Here is a 13,870-nt window from a genome sequence, read left to right as displayed (position 1 = left end):
GAAATCAACCAGTGAATTCTGAGTTGGGAACAACCTCAGATTACTCCACAGCTGTCTACACACAGTTCTTTTTGAAACAGCTAGTGTAGCCTAGTTTAATTCAATAAAAGACAAGCTCTGCATGTCAGTCCATGCAGATATTAACCTATTATACTTTATAAACTGTCTCCACAGGTTAATGTTTTTTTAAAAAAAGATTTTTATACTCTGAGGAACGTCCATCCTTCCACCTATCTCCCTTTCCCATAAACTGCACAAAACTCCAAAATAAATCATCAACCCACAATTCTTACACATCCGCTTCCAGTGCAAAACTGCTGACAAGGACAACGCTTCAACAGGAAAAGAAATGAGAACCAGGTTTCGCTAGCCATGCAAGAGCTTCGTGGTGAGACTGTTGCTGCAGCAGCCGTAAATCTGTCCAAGAGCAGAAGGAACCGAGCTACGTTTGTGGAAACGGTTGAGCAAAGACTACGGAGGTGATGGGGAGCCCCGCGGCCCCCGAGCGCTGTCCCCCACCGCGGTGCTGAAACACGGAGCGGAACGGGGCTGACGGACACGAAGCCACGAGACAAAAATCAGACACGAACCCCTTCGTGGGCAGCCAGGGAGCAGCGGTTTCTCCTAGTTCACCTGCAACGTGCACTGACCTCCTGAGTTACTAGAGCCTGGTGTCCAGTTTATTCACTACATTTTAAAGACAGCTGTAGTCAAAGCATGTACTTTTCCAACAAGGAAGTTGCTAAGATAGGAGAAGATTCGTACTTTTCTGTCATACCTGGAAAAGGATTCCTGTGAATCATCACCAGAAATAAAAAACTGCACATGAGAAGCTTCATCTGTATCCTAAACTATCTAGTGCATCTGAAAAATCCTATTTTGCCCCATTCCTGCTCATTTTTTGAAAGCAGAGGACCAATCACAACATCAGAATGTACTTTCAGTATCAAAATTAATTATCTATCTCACTTTTAACAGGTAAGAGTTGAGATGAAGGTTTTAAGGGCCATATGAGCATCAGTAAAAGAATGAGACAATCTGTTTGTCTTGAGATATCTTTAACATAAGACAAACCAGAAAGTATGAGTCAGTCCATCTATTCAACTACAATTCATACTATAACACTAGTAGTAGGTGTTATGGATATGCTGCCCAATTTACCAAAGGTCTTAATGAATCTTATCACAAGTATCTAGAGTTAACTGCAAAACAGTATTTTTATTCATTGGCCTAAAATCCTAAGTTGTTTTCATTCCAAGTTGGGACAAATATTTAAAGTTTAGTCCAACTGATGTTCCGAATGTAGAGCAAAGCATGAGCAAAACTCAAAAATAAAAGATGGAAAAACCAGATCAAACAGACACACTATACAGTTTTAAAATATATTCACTACAGCAAAAGCACCAAAAGGGTGACCAAGCACAAGCACTTTGACACTACAGCAACTGCAGTTTAAGAAAAAGATTCATTAAAATTGTTCATGTAAAACTCACATCTGCTAACAGTGATAAAAATAGAAAGCTAAGAAACAGCTTTTTCTTAATTCTTTTATCGTTTGCCAGCCAAACCCTCTGTAGTTCAAATAACTTCTCTGCACTCTGCTTTTAAGTTGGATAGTATATAGTCTTATATCACAAGTACTAAGTACCTGTTTTCAATATGATTTAACTTAACCAGCTGGCTATAAATACTAGCCCATGCACACTGCTAATAATTAAAGCTCTTCTCAGCAGAAGAGCCCACAAGCAAGAGAAACCTATGTCATCATCATATACTTCCATTGCCTTAACAGGATCCCCTTGTCTTTTTCCTGTTCCTTGTGGTTCTTTGGCACCACTTCCAGGATCTTTAAATGCAGTAAGTAGATCTTGAAAGACAGCAACTCCTTGAGAGCCTTAAGCCACTGAAATTAGAATCCCTGAAGAAACAGAATAGAAATTCTAATTATTTTTTCCTCTCCAATGAGAGCCAAGCTTGATCTCCTGCTGTGGTAACCACATGCTAAGAACACCGATGAAGACATCTGTTATCTGACAGACTACATTTGCACCTGCTTTCATTAAGTTCTTTCTCCAGCAATTTTCTCTTCTCATTACTGTACAACCTGGACATCTGTCTCCACAGAATTAATCCTTGCAATGCCATGAAAAAAGGGCAATAGCAGAATTTCTCAACATCATGTAGAGCTTGCCAGAAGTGTTTCTTCTTTCTAGTCAGTCATACATGCAGATTGGGAAGGACAAAGGGCAAGTGATTATGAGACATGTCTGATGTGCTAGAGATGTGGCACATTTTTAAGCTTGTGGAGTGGTTTTTTTTATTTGAATCTTAGGACTAGAATTAGAGTCCCAGAGGTAAGGAAGACAGTTCTTAAGAAAAGGAATCAAATTCACTTAACTCTATAGACAATCTCACACACTTTGAATGGTTGAAGATTGTTGCAGCAAAAGAAAGAGCTGTACATAGTGTTAGACAATAATTTCTGTTCAGGCTCGGAGGTCAGAACTATAGATACTGTGAAGAAACTAAGTCTCACTGAAGATGGTGTAATACATGGAGTCAACAGGATGATTTGTATCCCAGTGTGCCACTGACTTGACCAACATTTTATACCAAGTCATTTAATCTCTGTGCTTTAGTCTCCCATTTGTAAAATAGAAATGAGATACTTCATTAAGAATATAGTCTGAAGACCTGCAAATTTTGCTGTAGTCTTAAGTTTCTGTCCCTGGAAGCACTTTATCTTCTTTCATTTGACTGCACCTACAAGACACCCTAACAGACTGAAAACGAATAGGCTGCTTTCAGTGTGGATAACCAGGTTTCTTTAAATCATCTTCAGCAGGACATATGACTGTGCCCCAAAACGTTTGCTTGAGGAAACTTAAGACCTTACTCATATTCAAATCAGCACTCTGACCTCTCTTAAATGGTCACTAGAGGCACTTCCTACTACTGGCTGAGCCTAGTTTTCTGCATTGCAATGGATGGGATTTCCAAAATTATTCCTATGAGTCTTTTCCACAAAGAAACCCTATGCTTTCAGATTTTTTTCCCCTACATATCTTTATTTCACTTCATAAGTCTAGTAGTAGCTATCTAGTAGGTACACCACCTAAATAGTTTCTATACCCTGGGGTTTTGATGAGGCTTTTTAATACCTCTCAGTTGTTACCCTGTCCCTACCACAGATGTTTAATTTCTCTAAATGATCAGCCTCTTCATCCTCCTGTTGTTTCATTTGTCCACAATACTTTAATGACTCAGCAGATAATCTGGCAAAGATTCCTAGACTGTATCTTGAGTGTGCCACCCCACAGCAAAAGAGAAGCAGGAAAGCCAACAATAATATTTGGTTTTCCACAGGAAAGAGATCAACTGGAAACCAAACCAGTTATTTTCTGATAAGCATCAGTACGTTCTCACCCAGAAGTGAGGAGTTCTATGGGACTTTATCTACACTACTGCAAATGACTCCATTTACTTTATTCCAAACTAGTTTTCACTAAGAAACTTACTCCTAACTTATTCCTAAGAAACATTTGTGGTCAGAATCACATACTCTCTAGGACCTCACACTAAGTTCTTGCGACTTCCTTTAAGAGTCCTCAGTGTAACTCCTAACTTGGGCGGTGTTTATGCTGCTCAGGCAGCAAAAGCTGCATTTGCCACAACACTGCCTGTTAAAAACCATGATCAGCTTGATATTGCATGCTTTTTTACAGACCTGCAAAGCTTAAGGAGATCTCAAGACATGACCATATAAATCACCTGGTGGCAGAAAAAGGTATAAATAGCTCTTCCTGGGTCGGGGGGAACATAATACAACTTTTTTGTTACTATTGTTGTTTTCCCATGAGAGAAAAAAAAATAATATCTGTGGTATCTAGGGCAAGACCTCACAGCATCTAACTCCAGGCTAAGAACTTCCCCTGTCATGACTCCCCTTGGAAATTGTGCATCTTTGTTCACTATACAACAGCAGCTTCTGACTAAACTACACAGGACTTCAAAAAACTGATTTCTCCCCATTGTAAAAAACCTGGTGTTTTATGAGATCTTCTCCCCACCTCATCTCCCCCTCCCAAACTTCTCTATCTCAAGTTGTGATAAGACATTGCTGTATGACCAACTTCTCATGTTCATTTTTCTGCTAAACCTAATAGTTGCTTGGAAGCCAGACAGATACAGGCCACAGCCCTCAGAAGCCAGTTAACAATGATGTTCATGCCAACTTTTTGGAAGTGCATCTTACTAGAACACTGCCTAATTAAAGATCTGTTATGGTGACCAGACTTCATGCCCTTGATACGTACATTGATTTAAGCCACAGAAGAGGTCAGGAGGGGAAAAAAGAAGTGGAAACAGTCATGACTGGTAAATTCCTAGCAAGAAAACTCATTATCATTTGGCACAATGCAATGTTATCCTGATAAAGAAACTGAACAATGCCTGACTAGCCTACAAAAGGCCAAAAAACCAAAAATCCACCAAATATTTTCTGCCTAGGGCAAATATTTAAGCGTTACAAAATATTTAGCAGTTGGTAATTGTGTCAATGTTTTGCAGTTCTGAAGAACACATTTTCCAGTTTGTCAGGACAGTAAAACCACACAGTTTAAGATTACAGAAGTCAAGTTTTGAAACTAATGCTAGTATTACTGTGATAACATATACGTAACTTTCCCAGCCAAAACCAGCCCAGTGACCCTGATTATTTGTTCCACCTTCTTTTGCTGAAGTGAAATGGTTGTGGACATATTTTCATGCCTGTAAATAGCGAAGAGCTTCATACTCACATATAAACCATTACGTTCAGTTCTAAAGCAAATTGTCTTTTTCTTAAAAAAAAAAAAAATCAAAGGGATATACACAGATTTAGGAAATTATTTACTTCACCTCCTACTATTTTGAGTTATTAGTTATTAAAGGAAACTAATTTTACCAACTATAAAATGAAATCCCATGCTGTTTTGCACTGCTCGACAGCTTTTAAATCTGTTCAGTAAATATTTGAACTATTTTCCAATAACACCAGTCACATGTAGGTAGCTTTAATGCTTGAATCTGGATGTATCTGGGAAGTGGAAATGGTACATAACTAGAGAGGACTTGGTTCATCATGCTCATCCTTACAACAGTGCTCACTAACAAAGAGAATCAAGAACTCAAACCACTTCCACAAAGCAGGAAGGAAAACAGATAATCTGACTTCTAAATAGCTAAAATCCTCAGACATACACCCATGGGTAGTGGTTTGAGTAGGCTATATCCATATGACAACACCAAACAGGGCCACCACTTACCTTTCAGAAGTTAATACTATGACTACTGAGACAAAGTAGGGATTGAGGAAATTTTCCTATTTTCAAGGTGAAATTCCAGCCCAAAGTCACAAGCAGAGATTGTAACTACAGTTCAGCAGAATTTCATCCTTTTAATCTCAACATCTTACACATACATTAAAGATTTCTTCATAGCAATTCAACATAACACAATGTCATTTACTCTACAGAACAGAGAATCCCTTGGAGCATTAGTAGATTATTAAAGCTAGTGTGCACTGCTCCTCCATTCATGATTGTATAAAACATATTAAAGTTTCCACTGCAAAGTCTGGCTAACTTTTAAACCCAGAGAAATCGGACATCAGCCACTGGGTCCTACACAGATCACCTTTTCAGCAATGTTCAGTAGAGAATGCTACTTCTCTAAAGTGTTTTAGCATGGAAAAGGGAGCCAGCAAACTGGCTGAATAGAGTTCCATATGTTAAGCACATCCTCCAACAAAACACAGAGACTCCAAATGACCTTGTAATTTATGCAGTGAGAAATAAGAGGAGAGAATGACAACCAAGGAGGCTCTCTCCTAGAAGACAGGGCTCATCCAGAGCCTACTTAAATCAGCGGGAGTCTTTCCATCAACTTCAAGAGGCCTTGGTCCAGGTACCACATGAAAAGTCTTACAGTCGGACCAAAATACAGAGACTATGGGGAGAAATATTAAAACAAAAAACTCCACTGCTTAAAAACCAGAAGTATGGCTCCTCCCCAGATGTCATTGAAATATCTTGTGCAGTTTCCTGCATTAAAAAGCCCTCAAATCAATGCTGTGTGCCAAGAAGTAAAATGCAAAGAACTATACCATATATTTCTCCGGAAACCTAGGCCAAGGTGAATTACCAATATCCAAGTACTGCAAGTTCTCTTGAGGAATATATAAACTGTCACCAAAATGCATTGGCTCCCAAATCCATCTGCACATTTCCTATCAGACATTACCAATACAATCATTTAAACATGCAGCATGGGCAATACTGGAATACATATATACCATAAGAAACCCACCTGTTTTATTTCAATGCCAAATACCTTTAATACTATGAGGTCTTAGTCTTCTGGTCAGCCCATGCAAATACGGAGGAAGACTGAATTTTTTTCTGCCACAACAATCTTTGTTATAAAATAAAGATTTTTGTGTGTTTAAATACATTAGCTGGAACAGAAATAAGGGTCTTGCTTAACAAAGCAAATTATGGTCTTAGCTTTACAAATATGTGCACGTTGGCTTTAAAAAACTGTGCAAATCAATACCTAAAATAATAAAAAGAAAATAAAAAACTGCGCCTCAGTGATTCCTTCCAAGGGAGTTGAAGTCAGGTGAAGTAAAAACTTGAAGTCAGTTCACCAGCTTCAACCCTTTGGACAGAATCCTAAGCTTCTAGATTTCCAGCAGCCGAAACTATGAGATGTCCAGAACTTTGAGACAAACAGCCTCACTCTATACGACATTCACAGCTGGCACATCCCACGCATTGTCTTTGGTCCTACGCAGGCACATATGAATTCTCCCAATTCATCACCATGTGCATTAACATCTAGCCCACTCCTTCCAGCTAGAGTTTACCAGCATACCAATTTTCACAGAAGTAGAAAGTTTTTGTATGAAAAGATAAAAGTTAAGATTACAGTCCTAATTCAGCAAGACTTAAACACATATCTAATTTAAGTATGCAAGTCATTCACATGAAAGGCTGAAAGCTAGGAACGTGTAAAACTACTTTCCTTAATTACACCCAAAAAGTAGACTAGCGCTGGCGGAACAGTAAAATCAAAACATCTGACTGGTTAATAGTATTAGCAAGAAAAATTTTGATCTCAAATTGTCGTGATCTGCTCTGTAGTTTTGTTTTAAACACACCTTCTGGTTTACCTCTAACAGTGAGACAGTTTTAAACTCCTAAAAAATATGAATTCTATCTGAATCTTAAGAATTTGTTTACACAAAGGAATCCCTATGCTAAAATGTTTTTTAGCATTTGATAGGTTCATGAGTCTACTTACATTAAATATAATTTAAACATACAAATAGGGGGATATAACTTTCTAAGAACTAGCACAGAGGACTTTTTTTTTGCTGTTTTTCATTTTAAAAAACTTCATTCTGCAATCACACTGAGTTAGTTGCTGAGCTGTATAAAAAGCAGAATCACAAGAATAAACATGATTTTAGGGGAGAAATTAGGTGGAATCAGTTTATTCAATATATACCAACTTCCTCAGAACAGATCATTTTATTGCTAGAAATAGTGGTAACATCTGATACAAAGACAACTATCCTAGAGAAAGGGTAATCTTAAAGATGAAAGGGTAGACAATCTCCATTAATGAACTAATACAAACCATGACTAATAGAAATAGTCTACTATTACTGTGGGGTTACCATAATTAGTAATAGCATTCCTGATAAATAACGCAACTAGCTCCAAAAAGAATCATAGTAATTAATTTTACCTTTTACCTTAAGTATATAGTAACAAAAGCATGTAGAAAACTGTGCTTTCTACAGCTCCAAAGGCAAGGTGAAAGTCCACTGCAATAAACTACAGCACCAGGTCTGGGATTTTTAACTACTTTAAAGTCGAGACGACATGGAATCCAGTTGGAGCCATTCCAGACTCTCTGCTCCATCACTCAGCCTCTAATCAGAACCAGTCAAGGGGAACCTGACTGCACAGCTCTGACTCAAACCCTTGGCATGCACAGAATAAACAGAAAGTAGCAAATTATTAATTTAAAAAACAACCCTTTGACAGAGGTGATACCTTAACAAATAGAAGGAGATTTCAGAAGGATGTATGTATGTAAATTCCCCCGTTGCTAAGGAAAGAAGACATTATATATGCAGTACGGGAAAGCTCCAGGGCTCAGCACACCTATTTCTTTCCCCACCTTCCCCTCCCTCTTTCTTCTACTAATTGTCTAACTATGTATGTCTGAGGCAAGAGTTTGTCACAGTTTTCCACGCAAGAAGCCAAGCTCATTCGCAACACATATGAAATATCTGGGGTATTACAGCAAAACTTGCATGGTAGAACACAAAAATTCAAAACCTGAAACTAATATTTGGGCATAGGCCTTGCCTACCATACATTGACAGAGATTTCTTTTCATTATTTGCTCTTTCTTCTCCTCAACTGCAGTATGCTCAAAGCTTAAGCTGCAATAGTGAGCAGTCTGCAAACTCTCTGCAGAACTCCTGCACCCACAGCAGTGCATGAAATGCCCTTATTACTCAGGTACTACCGACAAAGTGTTCTTAAAAATTGGCTGTCCTGGACTGGCTCTGGTAACAGAAAGCAAAGAGATGCTCTTTGAAATTAAATCAGTTTGCTGATGGAAATGAAAAAGGAACGTGTTGGCATAGAATTCTCTCTACCCCTAGCAGTGACTTTTGTAGTACATTAATCACATCAGAACAGTCTCAGATCCAAACCGAATTTTGAACTCCACTCGGTTTTCCCACAACTCTCCCTATTGCTGGAAAACCATATTTCCCCGAACACCTACGTGCTGCTCCACTGTGTCCAGCAACTGCAGATCTCCATAACAGCACATGTTCTTCCTTAGTGACCTGATGTTCCACTCGCTCCTTGGCAGGGCTTGGAAGGGACCGTGCACGCCTGCTTACAGATGTGTATTAGTGGTGTGTTTACCTCCAGTTGACAGTTCGGACAGACAGACTGTAAATACACTTACAAATACAAGCATATGCTAATTTGGATTGTACACTCTCAAATATCTGGGATTGGCAAAAGTGGAAGTCGCTTCGTGCTCCTTATCCCCGACGGAGGGAACCTGGCTGAAGATTCGTAAGACTGGAAAGAAAAATAAATTCTCACCATATCACCTAATTACATGAAGCCAAATTCCAACACTTAAGAAAAGGAAACCAAGTTTCCAAAATTGTGGAACTTAAAACTGAATATTAAGAGCTGACAGTGCTGTGAATATCTCTGGTATTTCTTTGTCATATGGAGTACTGCACTTAATCTAGATGCCTGACATGGAAACCCTTAAACCATTATGAATTCTGTTGCTATGGCATACATACATACATAGGTATACACACTTATATCCTGCAAAGTACTTATTTGTCCGGCAGGCTGGAAAATATAGGACAATGGGGGAATCTTTCTGGGTGAGTCACTATGGGAACTGCTAGAACCTTCCAGGGCGGTCTGGGTATTCTTCTGGCTTTTAATGTATTCCAGCAAGGAGCGTAGGGTTTGGTGTAATCTTAACGATTCTCTTTCCCTTGGCAGCCTTCCACCTTTGTGAGGTAAAGACTGAGGTTTGCAAGAGCAGTAGGGGAAGAAGGATTAGTAAGTTATTCTCAATAACTCCCTAACCTCCACCATTTCTTCCCCTCTTGGCTCTCATCATTTCTTTCCCCACCATTCCTCAAAATGCACTTTAATTACTTCATCATTGCCAAACAGAACCACAAAATCCCTGTTGACTAGTCTTCCACAATCAAAAACAAACACACACACATATAAATACATACACACACTCTATAATAACCCCTTCAAATCTAGAGCTTACAGTGATTTAAGACATTCTAAATATAGTACAGGCTGTGGCTGAAAACCCCATGAGTTTTATTTTTTCCAGTCTAGGAAATAAAGCTTTCATCAGCCTGAAACTCCAGTTCTAATAAAACAAGGGAGTGCCTTTCACTTAACGTTACCACTAACGCCTCAGGTGGTGCCGAGCAGTAAAGGTTCGGCACAGACACTTATGGTGAAAACTTTTAAGGAGATCCACAACGTTGTTAGCAGGAGGGAATCTGAAGGGCTTTTGAGCCTACTGAAGACAGTTTTGCATAAAGATGCTGGTTTGTTAACTATGACTACAAGGACAAAGACATCATGTTCAGCTGCCCTTGAAAGGCAGGATCCCTCCTCTGGCTAAGGGAGGACTAGAGAAGCATGAGCAAAATAACACTGTTGAACCTACTAGAGCTGAATCTGCTAATATATTCTCTAAGAACATATAAGGGTAGACTCTCAAACTAACAGCATATATTATTAAGAACCATATTGATCAAGAGCCCTGATGACCTGGCTCAGGTCAGTTTTAGCCTGATTAATTGCCTTTAGTAGGTCACTGGATTTTCTTATACATTCTGCCTATCCTGTCCAGGCTGTATGTACATTGTAACTGGGACTGTCTCATTACACTGTTCTCAAAATGATTCTAAAACTGGAGACTATCACATGGGATTGATAAGACAGCTGGAAGAAAATTATAAAAGCATAAATGATTGGGCTGTTCCTCTTCACTACCTCTAATCAACTTTTCTAAGCAAGAGAAATTGCATCCAACTGATTCATGGATCTATGCTTGGGGAAGAGCTTCTACGGAACAGAAAGGACCATTAGGCTACTGGAGACCCAGGAGCTATTAACTGAAAATCATGAGGATGGGGTGAGTTTAAGGTGACTACCAAAGAAAAATTAGGCTTTCAGCACAAGGATAGTGCATAGAAAGTGAACAGTGAGTGACACTTCAGCCTTCTGAATTCAGCATGTCACTTAAGTTTTCATAGTTTCTCTGTCTTGCAGTATTGAAGTTGAACTTAAAGGGCCACAGACAACTGATCTATACTAAACTAAAGCAAGGGACAAGCGCAGACCTAAAGTCCTCCCCCAAAGCAATGCAAAGGAGAGCATATCCCCATAGCATTAAGCTCTGATTAGCATCAGCTGAGGTCTAGCAAAGCAACAGGCAGAAACAGCAAAGGAGAAATGCTCTGATACTTGCTCCCTCAAATTAGGGGCGGAAGCAAGCCTCAGTCAGCAAGTGGCTTCTGCAGCAGCTTTGAGCGGGCTGACATTACAAACCCAGGCTAAGCACTACCACCTTCCCAGTACATCTCTCACCCACGAGACAATACAGACAACCTATGCAGCTCACTTGCCTGTAGCTGGCTACCGCAATCAACAAGTTTCCATTTCTAGTGCTGGCTTGTGCTCAGGCCAAAATGAAAGCAGGATGTATTCCCCTGGTGCTGAATGTTTTGTCTGCCTATTTCTTAACCTCACTGATGTAAACTCTGTACTTTTCCCTCCCCTTCAGTGTTTAATTTCTATTTCAGCCTAATGCCTAGGCTGCATATGTGTGTTTGCTTTTACTTTGATTTATTGCCAAGCTGTGTCTGAAAATGCAGAGGGGTGATGGAAATGTTTAAAAACATATTAAAAGCTATTAAAACTCATTGCTTTTGCATGTTACATGGGTTTTTTCCTCCTCTGAAATGAAGCTAATGTTCTTTGAACACTGTTCTCCCTCCTGCCTCCCCAACTCTCCTCCAACCATGTCACTGTAACATGCAGGAGTTATTCTTTGATATGATGCTGCTTGAGATCAGACCAGCCATGTTTGCCTAAAGGAAAAAACAAAAAAGCCTATTTGCCTCTGCAAAATACAAGAGTATTTAACAAAAGCTAAAAAACTCAAGCCAAACTCATAGCCACAAGGGAAAGCAATTATGAAAGACCAGTAACAAGTGGTCCCCCTTCTGCTGACTGGCTCTCCTAACTAGCATATCATTTGTTCTCATTTTGCATGGATCAAGTTAATGTTTTAAATCTCAAGCTTCTGGACATAAATTAAGAAACAGTGACAGAATTTTGCCAGATTTCTCATATAAGTAATGATTGGAGAAACCCTGCTTGGGAAGAGCAAATACACAGAATTTTACAAAACAAATCATAGTTTCTTATTCTTTTGTATGAACAGTATAGAAAGCTAGGGAGCTATGACATTACTTCACTGACTTTAGTAGTAGGTTTTTATTTACAATCAGTGTAGGTGAAGATAGCAAAAAGATAGAAGGAAAAGGTGAAGCGTTAGGCGTAATGATAGGGATGCTGTTATAGCAGACGTGTGCATAAGGCAAAGTGCAAATCTAAAGTTTGCTAGAAGGGTAAAGCTGTCCTCTGCAGAAGACAGCACGAGCCCCAGGACTAGCCTGATGCTGTTATACACACTCAGAAAGTAAGCAAAGACCTCATCACCTTCTTCTGTAGCCTTCTCTTTGTAGCACCATATTTATATTTAAATAATGCAAACAGAGCAGAAAATACTCCCAAAATACACACTCCACTGTGTATATAGTGCTACCACTGGAGAGAAGATGAAAGAGCAAGCCATTTCAGAGTTATTAGTCATGTAATGCAATGACACTGTTTAAACACTACAGAAGTGAAAGTGCACCAAAAATAAGCTATTGGACCTATTTTAAAGAGGCTGCTATCCCTAAACAGGGTCCTCCTTCCTCATTTTTCACCCCAAAAGGAAAAAATCAAACCCAGAATAAACCCAGGCTAGCATCCAAGATGAGCACGCTGAGCAAACACATCACGGTAGTGGTAAATTATCATAACGATTTGGTTCTTGTTGCATCAAGTACTCAGCAGCAGGCAGGAACAGTTTGCATCTGCCATGCATCACCAACAGATATCAGCACTGAACAGAAATGATGAATTCTGCAAGAGACTAGTTTCTCAGAGGCCTGGCTCTCAAGAAATCCTTGACTGGCTGTCACTGTTGATGCCAAATACTAGGTTTGTTCCAAACTGAAGCTCCATCCTTCAAAGTCCATTTTAGGACAAGCTGTCTGGGTTTGAAAAGGTGGCAAATCAGGAATATAGGGATCTCAGTGTTACATGGTCATGTTAAATACCACCTGAGTCAGAGCAAGGAACATTAGGGAAATGGTGGCAGAAAGTTTCTGGAACTAACCCACACCAGGATGTCCAACAGATAGTATCAAACCTATGCCTGTCCTATTCCCCATTCTCATATGCTCCCATCCACAATTCTAACCTGAAGTATTGAAAGTGGTTTAATGCAAATCTGGATCCAGCTATTCTATGCACAGACACGAAATCTAGTCTTACATTTCCTAGATCCATTAAATTTGGAAATACTTCCCATAACTTTCTTAGCCTGGTGTACTGGGCCTAACTTCAGCCCATCTCACCTCACAGACAGCGCAGGGCACACTGATCTACATTTAAAAGGTAGACTTGCAGCAAGAAAGGAAAGTGAGAGGAATAGAGAGCAAAAAGCTATGTGTAAAATAATGTAAATTAATTAGCACCCAATGACGATGCATGCATGATCAGTTCATAGCAGCACATGGTCCAGTGATTATTGCAATTTATAGGACCCCCCAAAAAAAGCACAAAAAAGGAAGGCAGCATACCCAGGTGACTTGTTAAGAGTACTGCGAGATTTACTGAGCAGCCTGACGCAAGAAAAGCACAAAGTCAGTCAACTCGCCATCACTACAGGGCCACTTAGTCTCTCCTATGCCTTTGCAGTGCAGTTTCAGCACCTTCTTACAATATTTTTACTAGCTAGATCTCCCTTCTGCTTTAGCAGCACACATTGTTAGTAATAAACACCTATTGTCTTTGTAGATCAGCATTTCCCTAGTGCAAGCACATAGCTTAATTTGTATAACTTGAATATTCACCTTCTCAGCAAAACCACCAAGGCCAAAGCACCTCTTCCT

The sequence above is a fragment of the Balearica regulorum genome, chromosome 20 (assembly GCF_011004875.1).
Source record: "Balearica regulorum gibbericeps isolate bBalReg1 chromosome 20, bBalReg1.pri, whole genome shotgun sequence".
NCBI classification, from domain to species: Eukaryota; Metazoa; Chordata; class Aves; order Gruiformes; family Gruidae; genus Balearica; species Balearica regulorum.
This window is presented reverse-complemented; position numbering follows the sequence as displayed.